Source organism: Dama dama, unplaced genomic scaffold, assembly GCF_033118175.1.
Source record: "Dama dama isolate Ldn47 unplaced genomic scaffold, ASM3311817v1 ptg000125l, whole genome shotgun sequence".
Taxonomy (NCBI): domain Eukaryota; kingdom Metazoa; phylum Chordata; class Mammalia; order Artiodactyla; family Cervidae; genus Dama; species Dama dama.
In genome coordinates, this window is record NW_026870934.1 from 4,383,108 (window position 1) to 4,404,632 (window position 21,525).

The window sequence follows — 21,525 nt, forward strand, 5'->3', positions numbered from 1 at the left end:
AAATATGAAGAGCTTCAAAAGGTGTCAAAAATATGAGGAGCATTAATCGGTCTGAAAAATAGGAGAAGCAAGAAGTGGTGTTGAAAAACATGAAGAGCCTGAAAAGGTGTGAAAAATATGAAGAGCTTCAAAACGTGTGAAAAATATGCGGAACATGAAACTGTCTGAAAAAGAGGAGGAGCATGAAGCGGTGTTCAAACACATGAAGAGCCTGAAAAGGTGTGAAAAATATGAAGAGCTTGAAAAGGTGTCAAAAATATGAGGAGCTTGAAACGGTCTGAAAAAGAAGAGGAGCATGAAGTGGAGTTCAAACACATGAAGAGCCTGAAAAGGTGTGAAAAATATGAAGAGCTTGAAAAGGTGTCAAAAATATGAGGAGCATGAAACGGTCTGAAAAATAGAAGCAGCATGAAATGGTGTTCAAAAACATGAAGAGCCTGAAAAGGTGTGAAAAATATGAAGAGCCTTAAAAGGTGTGAAATACATGAGGAGCATGAAACTCTCTGTAAAATAGGAGGAGCATAAAGTGGTGTTCAAAAACAAGAAGAGCCTGAAAAGGTGTGAAAAATATGAAGAGCTTCAATAGGTGTGAAAAATATGAGGAGCAGGATACGGTCTGAAAAATAGGAGGAGCATGAAGCCGTGTTCAAAAACATGAAGAGCCTGAAAAGGTGTGAAAAATATGAAGAGCTTCAAAAGGTGTCAAAAATATGAGGAGCATGAAACGGTCTAAAAAAGAGGAGGAGCATGAAGCGGTGTTGAAAAACATGAAGAGCCTGAAAAGGTGTGAAAAATATGAAGAGCTTCAAAAGGTGTCAAAAATATGAGGAGCATGAAACGGTCTAAAAAATAGGAGGAGCATGAAGCGTTGTTCAAAAACATGAAGAGCCTGAAAAGGAGTGAAAAATATGAAGAGCTTCAACAGGTGTCAAAAATATGAGGAGCATGAAACGGTCTGAAAAATAGGAGGTGCATGAAGCGGTGTTGAAAAACATGAAGAGCCTGAAAAGTTGTGAAAAATATGAAGAGCTTCAAAAGGTGTCAAAAATATGAGGAGCATGAAACGGTCTGAAAAATAGGAGGTGCATGAAGCGGTGTTCAAAAACATGAAGAGCCTGAAAAGGTGTGAAAAATATGAAGAGCTTCAAAAGGTGTCAAAATGAGATGAGCATGAAACGGTCTGAAAAATAGGAGGAGCATGAAGTGATATTGAAATAAATGAAAAGGCTGAAAAGGTGTGAAAAATATGAAGAGCTTCAAAACCTGTCAAATATATGAGGAGACTGAAATGGTCTTAAAAATAGGAGAAGCAAGAAAGGGTGTTGAACAACATGAAGAGCCTGAAAACCTGTGAAAAATATGAAGAGCTTCGAAAGATGTGAAAAATATGAAGAGCTTTAAAAGGTGTCAAAATGAGAAGAGCATGAAACGATCTGAAAAATAGTAGGAGCATAAAGTGGTGTTGAAAAAAATGAAGAGCCTGAAAAGGTGTGAAATATCTGAAGAACTTCAAAAGGTGTCAAAAATATGAGGAGAATGAAATGGTCTGAAAAATAGGCGGAGCATGAAGCGTTGTTGAAAAACATGAACAGCCTTAAAAGTGTGAAAAATATGAAGAGCTACAAAAGGTGTCAAAAATATGAGGAGTATGAAACGGTCTGAAAATAGGAGGATCATGAAACGGTGTTGAAAAACATGAAGAGCCTGAAAATGTGTGAAATATATAAAGAGCTTCAAAAAGTGTCAAAAATATGAGGAGCATGAAACGGTCTGAAAAATAGGAGGAGCATGAAGTGGTGTTGAAAAAAATGAAGAGCCTGAAATTGTGTGAGAAATAAGAAGAGCTTCAAATGGTGTCAAAAATATGAGGAGTATGAAACGGTCTGCAAAAAAGGAGGAGCATGAATTGGTGTTGAAAAGCATAAAGAGCCTGAAAAGGTGTGAAAAATATGAAGAGCTTCAAAAGGTATCAAAAATATGAGGAGTATGAAACGGTCTGAAAAATAGCAGGAGCACGAAGTGGCGTTCAAAAACATTAAGAACCTGAAAAGGTGTGAAAAATACGAAGTGCTTCAAAAGTTGTCAAATATATGAGGAGCATGAAACGGTATGAAAAATAGCAGGAGCATGAGACGGTGTTCAAAAACATGAAGAGCCTGAAAATGTGTGAAAATTATGAAGAGCTTCAAAATGTGTCAAAATTATGAGGAGCATGAAACGGTATGAAAAATAGGAGGAGCATGAATCGGTGTTCAAAAACAAGAAGAGCCTGAAAAGGTGTGTAAAATATGAAGAGCTTCAAAAGGTGTCAAAAATATGAGGAGCATGAAACGATCTGAAAAATAGGAGGACCAAGAAGGCGTGTTGAAAAACATGAAGAGCCTGAAAACGCGTGAAAAATATGAAGAGCTTCAAAAGGTCTCAAATATTAGATGAACATGATACGGTCTGAAAAATAGGAGGAGCATGAAGCGGTGTTGAAATACATGAAGAACCAGAAAAGTTGTGAGAAATATGAAGAGTTTCATATGGTGTCAAAATTATGAGGAGCAAAAATGGTCTGAAAAAGAGGAGGAGCATGAAGCGGTGTTGAAAAAATATGAAGAGCATGAAAAGCTGTGAAAAATATGAAGACCTTCACAAGGTGTCAAAAATATGAGGAGCATGAAACGGTCTGAAAAATAGGAGGAGCATGAAGCGGTGTTGAAAAAATGGAAGAGCCTGAAAAGGTGTGAAAAATATGAAGAGCTTCACAAGGTGTCAAATATATGAGGAGCATGAAACGGTCTGAAAAATAGGAGGAGCATGAAGCGGTGTTGAAAAAATGGAAGAGCCTGAAAAGGTGTGAAAAATATGAAGAGCTTCACAAGGTGTCAAATATATGAGGAGCATGAAACGGTCTGAAAAATCGGAGGAGCATGAAACGGTGTTCCAAAACATGAAGAGCCTGAAGAGCTGTGAAAAATATGAAGAGCTTCAAAAGGTGTGAAATACATGAGGAGCATGAAACGGTCTGAAAAATAGGAGGAGCATGAAGCGGTGTTCAAAAACATGAAGAGCCTGAAAAGGTGTGAAAAATATGAAGAGCTTCAAAAGGTGTCAAAAGTGATGTGAGCATGAAACGGTCTGAAAAATAGGAGGAGCATGAAGTGGGGTTGAAAAAATTGAAGAGCCTGAAAAGGTGTGAAATATATGAAGAGCTTCAAAAGGTGTCAAAAATATGAGGAGCATGAAATGATCTGAAAAATAGGAGGAACATGAAACGGTATGAAAAATAGGAGGAGCATGAAACGGTGTTCAAAAACCTGAAGAGCCTGAAAACGTGTCAAATCTATGAAGAGCTTCAAAGGTGTTAAAAATATGAAGAGCTTCAAAAGGTGTCAAAAATGAGATGAGCATGAAACGGTCTGAAAAATAGGAGGAGCATGAAACGGTGTTCAAAAACATGCATAGCCTGAAAAGGTGTGAAGTATATGAAGAGCTTCAAAATGTGTGAAATACATGGAGAGCATGAAACGGTCTGAAAAATAGGAGAATCATGAGACGGTGTTGAAAAACATGAAGAGACTGAAAAGGTGTGAAAAATATGAACAGCTTCAAAAGGTGTGAAAAATACGAGGAGCATGAAACGGTCTGCAAATTAGGAGGAGCATGAAGCGGTGTTGAAAAACATGAAGAGCCTGAAAAGGTGTGAAAAATATGAAGAGCTTCAAAAGATGTGAAATACATGAGGAGCATGAAACGGTCTGAAAAATAGCACGAGCATGAAGCGGTGTTGAAAAACATGAAGAATCTGAAAACGTGTGAAAAATTAAAAGAGCTTCAAAAGGTGTGAAAAATATGAACAGCATCAACAGGTGTCAAAATTAGGAGGAGCATGAAACGGTCTGAAAAATAGGAGGAGCATGAATGGTGTTGGAAAACATGAATAGCCTGAAAAGGTGTGAAAAATATGAAGAGCTTCAAAAGGTGTCAAAAATATGAGGAGCATGAATCGGTCTGAAAAATGGGAGGAGCATGAAACGGTCTGAAAAATAGGAGGAGCATGAAGCGGTGTTGAGAAACATGAAGAGCCTTAAAAGGTGTGAAAAATATGAAGAGCTTCAAAAGGTGTCAAAAATATCAAGAACTTCAAAAGGTGTCAAAAATGAGATGAGCATGAAACGGTCTGAATAATAGGAGGAACATGAAGTGGTGTTGAAAAACATGAAGAGCCTGAAAAGGTGTGTAAAATATGAAGAGCTTCAAAAGGTATCAAAAATATGAGGAGCATGAAACGGTCTGAAAAATGGGAGGAGCATGAAGGTGTGCTCCAAAACATGAAGAGCCTGAAAAGGTGTGAAAAATATGAAGAGCTTCAAAAGGTATAAAATATATGAGGAGCATGAAACAGTCTGAAAATTAGTAGGAGCATATAGTGGTGTTGAAAAACATGAAGAGCCTGAAAAGGTGTGAAAAATATGAAGAGCTTCCAAAATTGTCAAAATTATTAGGAGCATGAAACGGTCTGAAAAATAGGAGGAGCATGAAACGGTCTGAAAAATAGGAGGAGCATGAAGCGGTCTGAAAATTAGGAGGAGCAAGAAGCGGTCTGAAAATTAGGAGGAGCAAGAAGCGGTGTTGAAAAACCTGAAGAGCCTGAAAATGTGTCAAAAATATGAAAAGCTTCAAAAGTTGTGAAAAATATGAAGAGCTTCAAAAGGTGTCAAAAATGAGATGAGCATGAAACGGTCTGAAAAATAGGAGGAGCATGAAGTTGTGTTGAAAACATGAAGAGCCTGAAAATGTTTGAAATATTTGAAGAGCTTCAAAATTTGTCAGAAATATGAGGAGCATGAAATGGTCTGAAATATAGGAGGAGCATGAAACGGTGTTCAAAAACATGAAGAGCCTGAAATGTTGTGAAAAATATGAAGAGCTTCAAAAGGTGTGAAAAATATGAAGAGCTTCAAAATGTGTCAAAAATATGAGGAGCATGAAACGGTCTGAAATATAGGAGGAGCATGAAACGGTGTTCAAAAACATTAAGAGCCTGCAATGGTGTGAAAAATATGAAGAGCTTCAAAAGCTGTCAAAAATATGAGGAGCATGAAACGGTCTGAAAAATAGGAGGAGCATGAAGCTGTGCTCAAATACATGAAGAGCCTGGGAAGGTGGGAAAAATATGAAGAGTTTCTAAATGCGTGAAAAATATGAGGAGCATGAACCGGTCTCAAAAATAGGAGGAGCATGAAGTGGTGTTGAAAAACATGAAGAGCCTGAAAAGGTGTGAAAAATATGAAGAGCTTCAAAAGGTGTCAATAATAAGAGGTGCGTGAAACAGTTTGAAATATAGGAGGAGCAAGAAACGATCTGAAAAATAGGAGGAGCATGAAGCGGTGTTGAAAAACATGAAGAGCCTGAAAAGGTGTGACAAATATAAAGAGATTCAAAAGGTGTGAAAAAAATGAGGAGCATTAAACGGTCTGAAAAATAGGAGAAGCATGAAACGGTGTTAGAAACATGAAGAGCATGAAAAGGTGTGAAAAAAAGGAAGAGCTTCAAAAGGTGTCAAAAATATGAGGAACATGAAACGTTTTGAAAAATAGAAGGAGCATGAAGCGGTGTGGAAAAACATGATGAGCCTGAAAAGGTGTGAAAAATATGAAGAGCTTCAAAAGGTGTGAAATATATGAAGAGCATGAAACGGTCTGAAAAATAGGAGGAGCATAAAGCGGTGTTCAAAACCATGAAGAGCCTGAAAAGGAGTGAATAATATGAAGAGCTTCAAAATGTGTCATAAATATGAGGAGCATGAAACCGTCTCAAAATTAGGAGGAGCAAGAAGCGGTGTTCAAAAATATGGAGAGCCTGAAAAGGTATGAGAAATATGAAGAGCCTCAAAAGGTGTCTAAAATATGAAGAGCATGAAACGTTCTGAAAAATAGGAGGAGCATGAAACGGTGTTCAAAAACATGAAGTGCCTGAAAAGGAGTGAAAAATATGAACAGCTTCAAAAGATGTCAAAAATATGAGGAGCATGAAACGGTCTGAAAATAGGAGGAGCATGAAGCGGTGTTGAAAAACATGAAGAGCCTGAAAAGGTGTGAAAAATATGAAGAGCTTCAAAAGTTGTCAAAAATATGAGGAGCATGAAACGTTCTGAAAATAGGAGGCGCATGAAGAGGTGTTGAAAAACATGAAGAGCCTGAAAAGGTGTGAAAAATATGAAGAGCTTCAAAAGATTTGAAAAATATGAGTAGCATGAACAGGTCTGAAAAATGGGAAGAGCATGAAGGTGTGCTCCAAAACATGAAGAGCCTGAAAAGGTGTGAAAAATATGAAGAGCTTCAAAAGGTGTGAAAAATATGAAGAGCTTCAAAAGGTGTGAAAAATATGAGGAGCATGAAACGGTCTGAAAAATACGAGGAGCATGAAACGGTGTTGAAAAACTTGAAGAACCTGAAAAGGTATGAAAAATATGAAGAGCTTCAAAAGGTGTCAAAAATATGAGGAGCATGACACGGTCTGAAAAATAGGAGAAGCATGAAACGGTGTTCAAAAACAAGAAGAGCCTGAAAAGGTGTGAAAAATATGAAGAGCTTCAAAAGCTGTGAAAAATATGAAGAGCTTCAAAAGTTGTCAAAAATGAGATGAGCATGAAACGGTCTGAAAAATAGGAGGAGGATGAAGTGGTGTTGAAAACATGAAGAGCATGAAAAGGTGTGAAATATATGAAGAGCTTCAAAAGGTATCAAAAATATGAGGAGCATGAAACGGTCTGAAAAATAGGAGGACCATGAAGCGGTGTTGAAAACATGAAGAGCCTGAAAAGGTGTGAAATATATGAAGAGCTTCAAAAGGTGTCAAACATGAGATGAGCATGAAACGGTCTGAAAAATAGGAGGAGGATGAAGTGGTGTTGAAAACATGAAGAGCCTGAAAAGCTGTGAAAAATATGAAGAGCTTCAAAAGGTGTCAAAATATGAGGAGCATGAAACGGTCTCAAAAATAGGAGTAGCATGAAACGGTCTGAAAAATAGGAGGAGCATGAAACGGTGTTGAAAAACATGAAGAGCCTGAAAAATTGTGAAAAATAGGGAGAGCTTCAAAAGGTGTGAAATACATGCGGAGAATGAAACGGTCTGTAAAATAGGAGAAGCATGAAGCGGTGTTCAAAAACATGAAGAGCCTGGAATGGTGCGAAAAATATGAAGAGCTTCAAAAGATTTGAAAAATATGAGGAGCATGAAAAGTTCTGAAAAATAGGAGGAGCATGAAGCGGTGTTTAAAAACATGAAGAGACTGAAAAGGTGTGAAAAATATGAAGTGCTTCAAATGGTGTGAAATACATGAGGAGCATGAAAAGTTCTGAAAAATGGGAGGAGCATGAAGCGGTGTTTAAAAACATGAAGATCCTGAAATGGTGTGAAAAATATGAAGAGATTCAAAACGTGTGAAAAATATCAAGAGCTTCAAGAGGTGTCAAAAATGAGATGAGCATGAAACGGTCTGAAAAATAGGAGGAACATGAAGTGGTGTTGAAAAACATGAAGAGACTGAAAAGGTGTGAAAAATATGAAGTGCTTCAAATGGTGTGAAATACATGAGGAGCATGAAAAGTTCTGAAAAATGGGAGGAGCATGAAGCGGTGTTTAAAAACATGAAGATCCTGAAATGGTGTGAAAAATATGAACAGCTTCAAAAGGTTTGAAAAATACCAATAGCTTCAAAAGGTGTCAAAAATGAGATGAGCATGAAACGGTCTGAATAATAGGAGTAATATGAAGTGGTGTTGAAAAACATGAAGAGCCTGAAAAGGTGTGAAAAATATGAAGAGCTTCAAAAGGTGTGAAAAATATGAGGAACATGAAACAGTCTGAAATTTAGTAGGAGCATATAGCGGTGTTGAAAAACATGAAGAGCCTGAAAAGGTGTGAAAAACATGAAGAGCTTCCAAAATTGTCAAAAATATGAGGAGCATGAAACGGTCTGAAAAATAGGAGGAGCATGAAACGGTAGGAAAAATAGGAGGAACATGAAACGGTTTTGAAAAACATGAAGAGCCTGAAAACGTGTGGAAAATAGGAGGAGCTTCAAATTGTTTCAAAATATGAGGAGCATGAACGGTCTGAAAAATGGGAGGAGCATGAAGAGGTGTTGAAAAACATGAAGAGCTTCAAAAGGTGTGAAATATATGAAGAGCTTCAAAAGGTGTGAAAAATATGAAGAGCTTCAAAAGGTGTGAAATACATGAGGAGAATGAAACGGTCTGAAAAATAGGAGGAGCATGAAGCTGTGTTAAAAACATGAAGAGCCTGAAAAGGTGTGAAAAATATGAAAAGCTTCAAAAGGTGTCAAAAATATGAGGATCATGAAACGGTCTGAAAAATAGGAGGAGCATGAAGCGGTGTTCAAAATATTCAGAGACAGAAAAGGTGTGAAAAATATGAAGAGATTCAAAAGTTGTCAAAAATATGAAGAGCATACAAAGGTCTGTAAAATAGGAGGAGCATGAAGAGGTGTTCAAAAACATGAAGAGCCTGAAAACGTCTGAAAAATATGAAGAGCTTCAAAAGGTGTCAAAAATATGAGGAACATGAAACGATCTGAAAAATAGGAGGAGCATGAAGCGGTGTTCAAAAACATGAAGAGTCTGGAAAGGTGTGAATAAGAGGAAGAGCTTCAAAAGGTGTCAAAAAGATGAGGAGCATGAAACGGTCTGAAAAATAAGAGGAGCATGAAGAGGTGTTGAAAAACATGAAGAGCTTCAAAAGGTGTGAAATATATGAAGAGCTTCAAAAGGTGTGAAAAATATGAAGAGCTTCAAAAGGTGTGAAATACATGAGGAGCATGAAACGGTCTGAAAAATAGGAGGAGCATGAAGCAGTGTTAAAAACATGAAGAGCCTGAAAAGGTGTGAAAAATATGAAAGGCTTCAAAAGGTGTCAAAAATATTTGGAGAATGAAAGGGCTGAAAAATAGTAGCAGCAAGAAACGGTGTTCAAAAACTTGAAGAGCCTGAAAAGGTGTGAAAAATATGAAGAGCTTCAAAAGGTGTCAAAAATATCAGGAGCATGAAACGGTCTGAAAAACAGGAGGAGCATGAAACATTGTGAAAAACATGAAGAGCCTGAAAAGGTGTGAAAAATATGAAGAGCTTCAAAAGGTGTCAAAAATATGAGGAGCATGAATCGGTCTGAAAAATAGGAGGAGCAGGAAACGGTCTTAAAAATAGGAAGAGCATGAAACGGTGTTGAAAAACATGAAGAGCTTCAAAAGGTGTCCAAATATGAGGAGCATGAAACGGTCTGAAAAGTAGGAGGAGCATGAATCGGTGTTAAAGAACATGAAGAGCCTGAAAAGGTGTGAAATATATGAAGAGCTTCAAAAGGTGTAAAAAATATGAGGAGCATGAAACGATCTGAAAAATAGGAGGAGAATGAAGTGGTTTTCAAAAACATGAAGAGCCTGAAAAGGTGTGAAAAATATGGAGAGCTTCAAAAGGTGTCAAAATATGAGCAGCATGAAACGGTCTGAAAAACAGGAGGAGCATGAAACAGTGTTCAAAAACAAGAAGAACCAGGAAAGGTGTGTAAAATATGAAGAGCTTCAAAAGGTGTCAAAAATATGAGGAGCATGAAACGGTCTAAAAAATAAGAGGAGCATGAAGTGGTGTTGCAAAAGAAGAAGACCCTGAAAAGGTGTGAAAAATATGAAGCGCTTCAAAAGTTGTCAAAAATAAGAGAAGCATGAAACGGTCTGAAAAATAGGAGGAGCATGAAACAGTGTTGAAAAACATGAAGAGCCTGAAAAGGTGTGAAATATATGAAGAGCTTCAAAAGATGTCAAAAATATTAAGAGCATGAAACGGTCTGAAAAATAGGAGGAGCATGCAGCGGTGTTGAAAACCATGAAGAGCCTGAAAACGTGTGAAAAATATGAAGAGTTTCAAAAGGTGTGAAATATATAGGAGCATGAAACTGTCTGAAAAATAGTATGAGAATGAAACGGTTTTGAAAAAGATGAAGAGCATGAAAACCTGTGAAAAATATGATGAGCTTCAGAAGGTGTCAAAAATATGAGGAGCATGAAACGGTCTCAAAAATAGTACGAGCATGAAGCTGTGCTGAAAAACATGAAGAGAATGAAAAGGTGTGAAAAATATGAAGAGCTTCAAAAGGTGTCAAAAATATGAGGAGGATGAAACGGTCTGTAAAAGAGGAGGAGCATGAAGCTCTGTGGAAAAACATGAAGAGAATGAAAGGTGTGAAAAATATGAAGAGCTTCAAAAGTTGTCAAAAATATGAGGAGCATGAAACGTTTTGAAAAATAGGAGGAGCATGAAGCGTTGTTTAAAAACGTGAAGAACCTGAAAAGGTGTGAAAAATATGAAGAGCTTCAAAAGGTGTCAAAAATATGAGGAGCATGAAACAGACTGAAAAAAAATGAGGAGCATGAAACTGTGTTGAAAAACATGAAGAGATTGAAAATGTGTGAAAAATATGAAGAGCTTCAAAAGGTGTCAAAAATATGAGGAGCATGAAACGGTCTGAAAAATAGGAGGAGCATGAAGCGGTGTTGAAAAAATGGAAGAGCCTGAAAAGGTGTGAAAAATATGAAGAGCTTCACAAGGTGTCAAATATATGAGGAGCATGAAACGGTCTGAAAAATAGGAGGAGCATGAAGCGGTGTTGAAAAAATGGAAGAGCCTGAAAAGGTGTGAAAAATATGAAGAGCTTCACAAGGTGTCAAATATATGAGGAGCATGAAACGGTCTGAAAAATCGGAGGAGCATGAAACGGTGTTCCAAAACATGAAGAGCCTGAAGAGCTGTGAAAAATATGAAGAGCTTCAAAAGGTGTGAAATACATGAGGAGCATGAAACGGTCTGAAAAATAGGAGGAGCATGAAGCGGTGTTCAAAAACATGAAGAGCCTGAAAAGGTGTGAAAAATATGAAGAGCTTCAAAAGGTGTCAAAAGTGATGTGAGCATGAAACGGTCTGAAAAATAGGAGGAGCATGAAGTGGGGTTGAAAAAATTGAAGAGCCTGAAAAGGTGTGAAATATATGAAGAGCTTCAAAAGGTGTCAAAAATATGAGGAGCATGAAATGATCTGAAAAATAGGAGGAACATGAAACGGTATGAAAAATAGGAGGAGCATGAAACGGTGTTCAAAAACCTGAAGAGCCTGAAAACGTGTCAAATCTATGAAGAGCTTCAAAGGTGTTAAAAATATGAAGAGCTTCAAAAGGTGTCAAAAATGAGATGAGCATGAAACGGTCTGAAAAATAGGAGGAGCATGAAACGGTGTTCAAAAACATGCATAGCCTGAAAAGGTGTGAAGTATATGAAGAGCTTCAAAATGTGTGAAATACATGGAGAGCATGAAACGGTCTGAAAAATAGGAGAATCATGAGACGGTGTTGAAAAACATGAAGAGACTGAAAAGGTGTGAAAAATATGAACAGCTTCAAAAGGTGTGAAAAATACGAGGAGCATGAAACGGTCTGCAAATTAGGAGGAGCATGAAGCGGTGTTGAAAAACATGAAGAGCCTGAAAAGGTGTGAAAAATATGAAGAGCTTCAAAAGATGTGAAATACATGAGGAGCATGAAACGGTCTGAAAAATAGCACGAGCATGAAGCGGTGTTGAAAAACATGAAGAATCTGAAAACGTGTGAAAAATTAAAAGAGCTTCAAAAGGTGTGAAAAATATGAACAGCATCAACAGGTGTCAAAATTAGGAGGAGCATGAAACGGTCTGAAAAATAGGAGGAGCATGAATGGTGTTGGAAAACATGAATAGCCTGAAAAGGTGTGAAAAATATGAAGAGCTTCAAAAGGTGTCAAAAATATGAGGAGCATGAATCGGTCTGAAAAATGGGAGGAGCATGAAACGGTCTGAAAAATAGGAGGAGCATGAAGCGGTGTTGAGAAACATGAAGAGCCTTAAAAGGTGTGAAAAATATGAAGAGCTTCAAAAGGTGTCAAAAATATCAAGAACTTCAAAAGGTGTCAAAAATGAGATGAGCATGAAACGGTCTGTATAATAGGAGGAACATGAAGTGGTGTTGAAAAACATGAAGAGCCTGAAAAGGTGTGTAAAATATGAAGAGCTTCAAAAGGTATCAAAAATATGAGGAGCATGAAACGGTCTGAAAAATGGGAGGAGCATGAAGGTGTGCTCCAAAACATGAAGAGCCTGAAAAGGTGTGAAAAATATGAAGAGCTTCAAAAGGTATAAAATATATGAGGAGCATGAAACAGTCTGAAAATTAGTAGGAGCATATAGTGGTGTTGAAAAACATGAAGAGTCTGAAAAGGTGTGAAAAATATGAAGAGCTTCCAAAATTGTCAAAATTATTAGGAGCATGAAACGGTCTGAAAAATAGGAGGAGCATGAAACGGTCTGAAAAATAGGAGGAGCATGAAGCGGTCTGAAAATTAGGAGGAGCAAGAAGCGGTCTGAAAATTAGGAGGAGCAAGAAGCGGTGTTGAAAAACCTGAAGAGCCTGAAAATGTGTCAAAAATATGAAAAGCTTCAAAAGTTGTGAAAAATATGAAGAGCTTCAAAAGGTGTCAAAAATGAGATGAGCATGAAACGGTCTGAAAAATAGGAGGTGCATGAAGTGGTGTTGAAAACATGAAGAGCCTGAAAATGTTTGAAATATTTGAAGAGCTTCAAAATTTGTCAGAAATATGAGGAGCATGAAATGGTCTGAAATATAGGAGGAGCATGAAACGGTGTTCAAAAACATGAAGAGCCTGAAATGTTGTGAAAAATATGAAGAGCTTCAAAAGGTGTGAAAAATATGAAGAGCTTCAAAATGTGTCAAAAATATGAGGAGCATGAAACGGTCTGAAATATAGGAGGAGCATGAAACGGTGTTCAAAAACATTAAGAGCCTGCAATGGTGTGAAAAATATGAAGAGCTTCAAAAGCTGTCAAAAATATGAGGAGCATGAAACGGTCTGAAAAATAGGAGGAGCATGAAGCTGTGCTCAAATACATGAAGAGCCTGGGAAGGTGGGAAAAATATGAAGAGTTTCTAAATGCGTGAAAAATATGAGGAGCATGAACCGGTCTCAAAAATAGGAGGAGCATGAAGTGGTGTTGAAAAACATGAAGAGCCTGAAAAGGTGTGAAAAATATGAAGAGCTTCAAAAGGTGTCAATAATAAGAGGTGCGTGAAACAGTTTGAAATATAGGAGGAGCAAGAAACGATCTGAAAAATAGGAGGAGCATGAAGCGGTGTTGAAAAACATGAAGAGCCTGAAAAGGTGTGACAAATATAAAGAGATTCAAAAGGTGTGAAAAAAATGAGGAGCATTAAACGGTCTGAAAAATAGGAGAAGCATGAAACGGTGTTAGAAACATGAAGAGCATGAAAAGGTGTGAAAAAAAGGAAGAGCTTCAAAAGGTGTCAAAAATATGAGGAACATGAAACGTTTTGAAAAATAGAAGGAGCATGAAGCGGTGTGGAAAAACATGATGAGCCTGAAAAGGTGTGAAAAATATGAAGAGCTTCAAAAGGTGTGAAATATATGAAGAGCATGAAACGGTCTGAAAAATAGGAGGAGCATAAAGCGGTGTTCAAAACCATGAAGAGCCTGAAAAGGAGTGAATAATATGAAGAGCTTCAAAATGTGTCATAAATATGAGGAGCATGAAACCGTCTCAAAATTAGGAGGAGCAAGAAGCGGTGTTCAAAAATATGGAGAGCCTGAAAAGGTATGAGAAATATGAAGAGCCTCAAAAGGTGTCTAAAATATGAAGAGCATGAAACGTTCTGAAAAATAGGAGGAGCATGAAACGGTGTTCAAAAACATGAAGTGCCTGAAAAGGAGTGAAAAATATGAACAGCTTCAAAAGATGTCAAAAATATGAGGAGCATGAAACGGTCTGAAAATAGGAGGAGCATGAAGCGGTGTTGAAAAACATGAAGAGCCTGAAAAGGTGTGAAAAATATGAAGAGCTTCAAAAGTTGTCAAAAATATGAGGAGCATGAAACGTTCTGAAAATAGGAGGAGCATGAAGAGGTGTTGAAAAACATGAAGAGCCTGAAAAGGTGTGAAAAATATGAAGAGCTTCAAAAGATTTGAAAAATATGAGTAGCATGAACAGGTCTGAAAAATGGGAAGAGCATGAAGGTGTGCTCCAAAACATGAAGAGCCTGAAAAGGTGTGAAAAATATGAAGAGCTTCAAAAGGTGTGAAAAATATGAAGAGCTTCAAAAGGTGTGAAAAATATGAGGAGCATGAAACGGTCTGAAAAATACGAGGAGCATGAAACGGTGTTGAAAAACTTGAAGAACCTGAAAAGGTTTGAAAAATATGAAGAGCTTCAAAAGGTGTCAAAAATATGAGGAGCATGACACGGTCTGAAAAATAGGAGAAGCATGAAACGGTGTTCAAAAACAAGAAGAGCCTGAAAAGGTGTGAAAAATATGAAGAGCTTCAAAAGCTGTGAAAAATATGAAGAGCTTCAAAAGTTGTCAAAAATGAGATGAGCATGAAACGGTCTGAAAAATAGGAGGAGGATGAAGTGGTGTTGAAAACATGAAGAGCATGAAAAGGTGTGAAATATATGAAGAGCTTCAAAAGGTATCAAAAATATGAGGAGCATGAAACGGTCTGAAAAATAGGAGGACCATGAAGCGGTGTTGAAAACATGAAGAGCCTGAAAAGGTGTGAAATATATGAAGAGCTTCAAAAGGTGTCAAACATGAGATGAGCATGAAACGGTCTGAAAAATAGGAGGAGGATGAAGTGGTGTTGAAAACATGAAGAGCCTGAAAAGCTGTGAAAAATATGAAGAGCTTCAAAAGGTGTCAAAATATGAGGAGCATGAAACGGTCTCAAAAATAGGAGGAGCATGAAACGGTCTGAAAAATAGGAGGAGCATGAAACGGTGTTGAAAAACATGAAGAGCCTGAAAAATTGTGAAAAATAGGGAGAGCTTCAAAAGGTGTGAAATACATGCGGAGAATGAAACGGTCTGTAAAATAGGAGAAGCATGAAGCGGTGTTCAAAAACATGAAGAGCCTGGAATGGTGCGAAAAATATGAAGAGCTTCAAAAGATTTGAAAAATATGAGGAGCATGAAAAGTTCTGAAAAATAGGAGGAGCATGAAGCGGTGTTTAAAAACATGAAGATCCTGAAAAGGTGTGAAAAATATGAAGAGATTCAAAAGGTGTGAAAAATATCAAGAGCTTCAAGAGGTGTCAAAAATGAGATGAGCATGAAACGGTCTGAAAAATAGGAGGAACATGAAGTGGTGTTGAAAAACATGAAGAGACTGAAAAGGTGTGAAAAATATGAAGTGCTTCAAATGGTGTGAAATACATGAGGAGCATGAAAAGTTCTGAAAAATGGGAGGAGCATGAAGCGGTGTTTAAAAACATGAAGATCCTGAAATGGTGTGAAAAATATGAACAGCTTCAAAAGGTTTGAAAAATACCAATAGCTTCAAAAGGTGTCAAAAATGAGATGAGCATGAAACGGTCTGAATAATAGGAGTAATATGAAGTGGTGTTGAAAAACATGAAGAGCCTGAAAAGGTGTGAAAAATATGAAGAGCTTCAAAAGGTGTGAAAAATATGAGGAACATGAAACAGTCTGAAATTTAGTAGGAGCATATAGCGGTGTTGAAAAACATGAAGAGCCTGAAAAGGTGTGAAAAATATGAAGAGCTTCCAAAATTGTCAAAAATATGAGGAGCATGAAACGGTCTGAAAAATAGGAGGAGCATGAAACGGTAGGAAAAATAGGAGGAACATGAAACGGTTTTGAAAAACATGAAGAGCCTGAAAACGTGTGGAAAATAGGAGGAGCTTCAAATTGTTTCAAAATATGAGGAGCATGAACGGTCTGAAAAATGGGAGGAGCATGAAGAGGTGTTGAAAAACATGAAGAGCTTCAAAAGGTGTGAAATATATGAAGAGCTTCAAAAGGTGTGAAAAATATGAAGAGCTTCAAAAGGTGTGAAATACATGAGGAGAATGAAACGGTCTGAAAAATAGGAGGAGCATGAAGCTGTGTTAAAAACATGAAGAGCCTGAAAAGGTGTGAAAAATATGAAAAGCTTCAAAAGGTGTCAAAAATATGAGGATCATGAAACGGTCTGAAAAATAGGAGGAGCATGAAGCGGTGTTCAAAATATTCAGAGACAGAAAAAGTGTGAAAAATATGAAGAGATTCAAAAGTTGTCAAAAATATGAAGAGCATACAAAGGTCTGTAAAATAGGAGGAGCATGAAGAGGTGTTCAAAAACATGAAGAGCCTGAAAACGACTGAAAAATATGAAGAGCTTCAAAAGGTGTCAAAAATATGAGGAACATGAAACGATCTGAAAAATAGGAGGAGCATGAAGCGGTGTTCAAAAACATGAAGAGTCTGGAAAGGTGTGAATAATAGGAAGAGCTTCAAAAGGTGTCAAAAAGATGAGGAGCATGAAACGGTCTGAAAAATAAGAGGAGCATGAAGAGGTGTTGAAAAACATGAAGAGCTTCAAAAGGTGTGAAATATATGAAGAGCTTCAAAAGGTGTGAAAAATATGAAGAGCTTCAAAAGGTGTGAAATACATGAGGAGAATGAAACGGTCTGAAAAATAGGAGGAGCATGAAGCAGTGTTAAAAACATGAAGAGCCTGAAAAGGTGTGAAAAATATGAAAGGCTTCAAAAGGTGTCAAAAATATTTGGAGAATGAAAGGGCTGAAAAATAGTAGCAGCAAGAAACGGTGTTCAAAAACTTGAAGAGCCTGAAAAGGTGTGAAAAATATGAAGAGCTTCAAAAGGTGTCAAAAATATCAGGAGCATGAAACGGTCTGAAAAACAGGAGAAGCATGAAACATTGTGAAAAACATGAAGAGCCTGAAAAGGTGTGAAAAATATGAAGAGCTTCAAAAGGTGTCAAAAATATGAGGAGCATGAATCGGTCTGAAAAATAGGAGGAGCAGGAAACGGTCTTAAAAATAGGAAGAGCATGAAACGGTGTTGAAAAACATGAAGAGCTTCAAAAGGTGTCCAAATATGAGGAGCATGAAACGGTCTGAAAAGTAGGAGGAGCATGAATCGGTGTTAAAGAACATGAAGAGCCTGAAAAGGTGTGAAATATATGAAGAGCTTCAAAAGGTGTAAAAAATATGAGGAGCATGAAACGATCTGAAAAATAGGAGGAGAATGAAGTGGTTTTCAAAAACATGAAGAGCCTGAAAAGGTGTGAAAAATATGGAGAGCTTCAAAAGGTGTCAAAATATGAGCAGCATGAAACGGTCTGAAAAACAGGAGGAGCATGAAACAGTGTTCAAAAACAAGAAGAACCAGGAAAGGTGTGTAAAATATGAAGAGCTTCAAAAGGTGTCAAAAATATGAGGAGCATGAAACGGTCTAAAAAATAAGAGGAGCATGAAGTGGTGTTGCAAAAGAAGAAGACCCTGAAAAGGTGTGAAAAATATGAAGCGCTTCAAAAGTTGTCAAAAATAAGAGAAGCATGAAACGGTCTGAAAAATAGGAGGAGCATGAAACAGTGTTGAAAAACATGAAGAGCCTGAAAAGGTGTGAAATATATGAAGAGCTTCAAAAGATGTCAAAAATATTAAGAGCATGAAACGGTCTGAAAAATAGGAGGAGCATGCAGCGGTGTTGAAAACCATGAAGAGCCTGAAAACGTGTGAAAAATATGAAGAGTTTCAAAAGGTGTGAAATATATAGGAGCATGAAACTGTCTGAAAAATAGTATGAGAATGAAACGGTTTTGAAAAAGATGAAGAGCATGAAAACCTGTGAAAAATATGATGAGCTTCAGAAGGTGTCAAAAATATGAGGAGCATGAAACGGTCTCAAAAATAGTACGAGCATGAAGCTGTGCTGAAAAACATGAAGAGAATGAAAAGGTGTGAAAAATATGAAGAGCTTCAAAAGGTGTCAAAAATATGAGGAGGATGAAACGGTCTGTAAAAGAGGAGGAGCATGAAGCTCTGTGGAAAAACATGAAGAGAATGAAAGGTGTGAAAAATATGAAGAGCTTCAAAAGTTGTCAAAAATATGAGGAGCATGAAACGTTTTGAAAAATAGGAGGAGCATGAAGCGTTGTTTAAAAACGTGAAGAACCTGAAAAGGTGTGAAAAATATGAAGAGCTTCAAAAGGTGTCAAAAATATGAGGAGCATGAAACAGACTGAAAAAAAATGAGGAGCATGAAACTGTGTTGAAAAACATGAAGAGATTGAAAATGTGTGAAAAATATGAAGAGCTTCAAAAGGTGTCAAAAATATGAGGAGCATGAAACGGTCTGAAAAATAAGAGGAGCATGAAGTGGTGTTGAAAAACAAGAAGAGCCTGAAAAGGTGTGAAAAATATGAAAGGTTTCAAAAGGTGTCAAAAATATTTGGAGCATGAAAAGGTCTGAAAAATAGTAGCAGCAAGAAACGGTGTTCAAAAACATGAAGAGCCTGAGAAGGTGTGAAAAATATGAAGAGCTTCAAAAGGTGACAAAAATATTAACAGCATGAAACGTTCTGAAAAAAGGAGGAGCATGAGGCGGTGTTGAAAAACATGAAGAGACTGAAAAGGTGTGAAGAATATGAAGAGCTTCACAAGGTGTCAAATATATGAGGAGCACGAAACGGTCTGAAAAATAGGAGGAGCATGAAACGGTGTTGAAAAACATGAAAAGCGTGAAAAGGTGTGAAAAATAAGAAGACCTTCAAAAGATGTCAAATATATGAGGAGCACGAAACGGTCTGAAAAATATGAGGAGCATGAAACGGTGTTCAAAAACATGAAGAGCCTGAAAAGGTGTGAAATACATGAAGAGCTTTAAAAGGTGTCAAATATATGAGGAGCATGAAACGGTCTGAAAATAGGAGGAGCATGAAACGGTGTTGAAAAACTTGAAAAGCATGAAAAGGTGTGAAAAATAAGAAGAGCTTCAAAAGATGTCAAATATATGAGGAGCAGGAAACGGTCTGAAAAATAGGAGAAGCATGAAACGGTGTTGAAGAACATGAAAAGCATGAAAAGGTGTGAAAAATAAGAAGAGCTTTAAAAGGTGTCAAATATGTGAGGAGCATGAAATGGTCTGAAAATAGGAGGAGCATGAAACGGTGTTGAAAAACATGAAAAGCATGAAAAGGTGTGAAAAATAAGAAGAGCTTCAAAAGATGTCAAATATATGAGGAGCAGGAAACGGTCTGAAAAATAGGAGGAGCATGAAACGGTGTTCAAAAACCTGAAGAGCCTGAAAAGGTGTGAAAAATATGAAGAGCATGAAAATGTGTGAAAAATATGAGGAGCATAAACTGTGTTCAAAAACATGAAGATCTACAAAAGGTGTGAAAAATATGAAGAGCGTCAAAATGTCTCAAAGAAATGAGGAGCATGAAACGGTCTGAAAATAGAAGGAGCATGAAGAGGTGTTGAAAAACATGAAGAACCTGAAAAGGTGTGAAAAATATGCAAAGCTTCAAAATGTGTCAAAAATATGAGGAGCATGAAACGGTCTGAAAAATAGGAGGAGCATTAAGCGGTGTTGAAAAACATGAAGAACCTGAAAAGCTGTGAAAAATATGAAAAGCTTCAAAAGGTGTGAAAAATATGAGGAGCAGGAAAAGGTCTTAAAAATAGGAGGAGCATGAAATGGTGTTGAAAAACATGAAAAGCGTGAAAAGGTGTGAAAAATAAGAAGACCTTCAAAAGATGTCAAATATATGAGGAGCACAAAACGGTCTGAAAAATATGAGGAGCATGAAACGGTGTTCAAAAACTTGAAGAGCCTGAAAAGGTGTGAAATATATGAAGAGCTTTAAAAGGTGTCAAATATATGAGGAGCATGAAACGGTCTGAAAATAGAAGGAGCATGAAGAGGTGTTCAAAAACATGAAGAGCCTGAAAAGGTGTGAAAAATATGAAGAGCTTCAAAATGTGTCAAAAATATGAGGAGCATGAAACAGTCTGAAAAATAGGAGGAGTATGAAGTGGTATGAAAAACATGAAGAGCCTGAAAAGGTGTGAAAAATATGAAGAGCTTCAAAAGGTGTCAAAAATATGAGGAGCATGAAAAGGTCTGGAAAATAGGAGGAGCATGAAGCGGTGTTGAAAAACATGAAGAGCGTGAAAAGGTGTGAAAAATATGAAGAGCTTCAAAAGGTATCAAAATATGAGGAGCATGAAACGGGCTGAAATATAGGATGAGCATGAAGCGGTGAAGAAAAACATGAAGAGCATGAAAACGTGTGAAAAATATGATGAGCTTCAAAGGTGTCAAAAATATGAAGAGTATGAAACGGTCTGAAAAATAGGATTAGCATGAAACGGTGTTGAAAACGTGAAGAGCCTGAAAATGAGTGGAAAATATGAAGAGCTTCAAAAGGTGTTGAAAATATGAGGAGCATGAAACGGTCTGAAAAATACGAGGAGCATGAAGCGATGTTGAAAAACATGAAGAGCCTCAAAAGGTGTGAAGAATATGAAGAGCTTCAAAAGGTGTCAAAAATATGAGGAGCAAGAAAAGGTCTGAAAAATAGGAGGAGCAAGAAACGGTTTTAACAAACATGAAGAGAGTGAAAAGGTGTGAAAAATATGAAGAGCTTCAAAAGGTATCAAAATATGAGCAGCATGAAACGGGCTGAAATATAGGAGGAGCATGAAGCGGTGAAGAAAAACATGAAGAGCATGAAAACTTGTGAAAAATATGAAGAGCTTCAAAAGGTGTCACAAATATGAGGAGCATGAAACGGTCTGAAAAATAGGAGGGGCATGAAGTGGTGTTGAAAAACATGAAGAGCCTCAAAATGTGTGAAGAATATGAAGAGCTTCAAAAGGTGTCAAAAATATGAGGAGCAAGAAACGGTCTGAAAAATAGGAGGAGCATGAAGCGGTTTTGAAAAACATGAAGAGCCTCAAAAGATGTGAAGAATATGAAGAGCTTCAAAATGTGACAAAAATATGAGGGGCAAGAAACGGTCTGAAAAATAGGAAGAGCAAGAAACGGTTTTAACAAACATGAAGAGAGTGAAAAGGTGTGAAAAATATGAAGAGCTTCAAAAGGTATCAAAATATGAGGAGCATGAAACGGTCTTAAAAATAGGAGGATCATGAAGCGGTGTTGAAAAACAGGAAGCACCTGAAAAGGTGTGAAAAATATGAAGAGCTTGAAAATGTGTCAAAAATATGAGGAGCATGAAATGGTCTGAACAAGAGGAGGAGCCTGAAAAGGAGTTCAAAAACATGAAGAGCCTGAAAAGGTGTGAAAATTATGAAGAGCTTCAAAAGGTGTCATAAATATGGAGAGCATGAAACGGTCTGAAAAATAGGAGGAGCATGAAGCGGTGTTGAAAAACAGGAAGCGCCTGAAAAGGTGTGAAAAATATGAAGATCTTCACAAGGTGTCAGAAATACGAGGAGCATGAAACGGTCTCAAAAACAGGAGGAGCATGAAAGGGTGTTGAAAAACATGAACAGCATGAAAAGCTTTGAAAAATATGAAGAGCTTCACATTGTGTCAGAAATACGAGGAGCATGAAACGGTCTGAAAAATATGA